Here is a 2,499-nt window from a genome sequence, read left to right as displayed (position 1 = left end):
GGAGCAGCTGAGGACTCTAGACTCATGGGAAGAAAGGGAGCTGGCAGCCAGAAGGCAGGCTTGCAGAGCATGCCCTTTGGTGGTGTGAATTATTATATATGCCTTGGTGTTTTTTTTGTTTTTTTTTTTAAAGAGCTAAAATGAATAGAAAGAAATACTGTTAACTGATGGTACATGGAGGGGATTATAACCATTGTAATGAAATAAGATGTATGATTTGTTGAATGTAAAACTGATGATCTGCCCTGTAAACTTTCACTCAATTCACAATAAAAACATTAAAAATAAATAAATAAATAATGGAATTTTCCATGAGCTTTTTGAAGCTCTCGACTATGTCTTCGTATTAAATATTTTAATAGATCTTAAAGTACCTGGAACTAGTGTGTTTTAAAAAAGTTAAATGAATTTGAAATTTGTTGTTTTAGAGCGGTGTTCTGAAAATTTTCCCATTTTTCAACTGTTCTAATTTGACACATTTGCCTCAGTCATTATTTTATTTAGTGTCCTTTCACATCTGTGTGTTAAAGTCTGGAAACTTTCTTTATGTAGACTTCTTACGTGGATCATAAGAAATTATGTATAACATTGAAAAGAATGGAAGTTCAGGAGCACTTACTTGTGCTCATGAGGGATCTGTCCATAGATTTGGAGTTCGGAAAGAACAAGGGGTTACTGTGCAGTTTAAAATCAGGAAAGGTGTGAGTCAGGGCTGTCTCCTTTTACTACACTTGTTCAATATTCAATCTGTATGCTGTACAAAAAATCTGAGAAACTGGATTACATGAATAACCATAACATCAGAGTTAGAGGCAGACTCACTAACTACCTGTAAGCTGCAGATGACATAACCTTGCTTGCTGAAAATGAAGAAGACTTGAAGCACTTTCTGATGAAGATCAAAGACTACATACATCCTTCAGTGTGAATTACACTTCAACATAAAAAAACAAAACAAAAAAAAAACTTCACAACAGGACCAATAAGCAACATCATGATAAACAGAGATAAGACTGAAGGTGTCAATGATTTCATTTTACTTGAATCCACAATCAACACCCATGGAAGCAGCAGTCAAGAAATCAAATGATGTATTGCATTGAGCAAATCTGCTGCAAAAGACCTCTTAAAGTGTTTAAGAGCAAAGATGTCATTTCGAAGATTAAGCTGTGCCTGATAGTTTAATGAATAAAGAAGAGTGAGGAAGAATTGATGTCGTTGAATTAGGGTGTTGGTGAAGAATATTAAATATACCATGGGCTTCCAGAAGAAAAAAATAAATCTGTGTTGAATGAAGTACAGTCAGAATGCTTCCTGGAAGTGAGGATGGTGAGACTTTGTCTCATGTACTTTGGACATGTTATTAAGAGGGACCAGTCCCTGGAGAAGGCCATCATGCCAGTAAAGTAGACGGTCAGTGACAAAGAGGGTGACTTCCAACAAGATGGTTGGACACAGTAGCTGCATGGATGGCCTCACCCAGCAACAGTTGTGAGAATGGAACTGTTCTGGACTTTTGTACATGGGATTGCCATGAGTTGGAACTGTCTCAAAGGCATTTAACAATGACAACTTCCTCTATTCTAGGGGATTCGAAAGCATAGCAGTAGGAGTGTTGTCTGGCTTTTCTATTCCAAAGCTCAGTGGATGTTTTCATAAGACTTGATTGGCCAGTAATAGGAAGAGGAAACAGTGAGAATGAGCATTTTCTGAGCGCCTATTGGTACCAGTCACTCTGCTGCCCTTGTGAGGTTGCTATTATAGCTTTTATTGCTAGCTACCGTTGAGCCAGCCCCCAATTCATGGTGACTGCATGCACAACGGAACAGAACACTGCGTGGTTGTGCACCGTTCCCATCATCAGTTGCAGTTGGGATTGGTGAGAGCCGTTCAAGCTGGAATCCTAAGAGGATGGAGAACAAGGGATGTCATTGTTAATATCAGCGTGCTTCTGGGTGTAAGCAGTGAATACCAGAAAGATGTTTACCTGTATTTTATTGACTATGAAGAGGAGTTTAACTGTGTAGATCATAAGAAATTATGCATGACGTTGAGAAGCATAGAAGCTCAAGAACACTTACTTGTGCTCATGAGGAACCTGTCCATAGACTACGAGGCAGTTGTTTGAAAAGAACAAGGGTTTTACTGCATGGTTTAAAATCAGGAAAGGTGTGAGTCAGGACTGTATGTATTTATGCGTTGATTTTCAGCAGTAGATTTCCAGGCCTTTTTTCCTAGTCCTTTTTTGTCTGGAAGTTTTTCAGCATCACAGCAACAGCACACAAGCCTCCACAGACAGACAGCTGGTCACTGTGCATGAGTTGTGTAGACTGGGAATCAAATCGTTCTCCCTCATGGAAGGTGAAAATTCTGCAACCAATCCCCAGTGGCTCTGCTGTTGTAACTAAACAACCAATCCTCAATGGCTCTACTGTTGTAACTAAACAACCAATCCACCAATGGCTCTGCTGTTGTAACTAAACAACCAATCCCCAATGG

This window comes from Chrysochloris asiatica, unplaced genomic scaffold (assembly GCF_000296735.1).
Source record: "Chrysochloris asiatica unplaced genomic scaffold, ChrAsi1.0 scaffold00006, whole genome shotgun sequence".
Lineage (NCBI taxonomy): Eukaryota > Metazoa > Chordata > Mammalia > Afrosoricida > Chrysochloridae > Chrysochloris > Chrysochloris asiatica.
Note: the sequence above shows the minus strand (reverse complement) of the source record.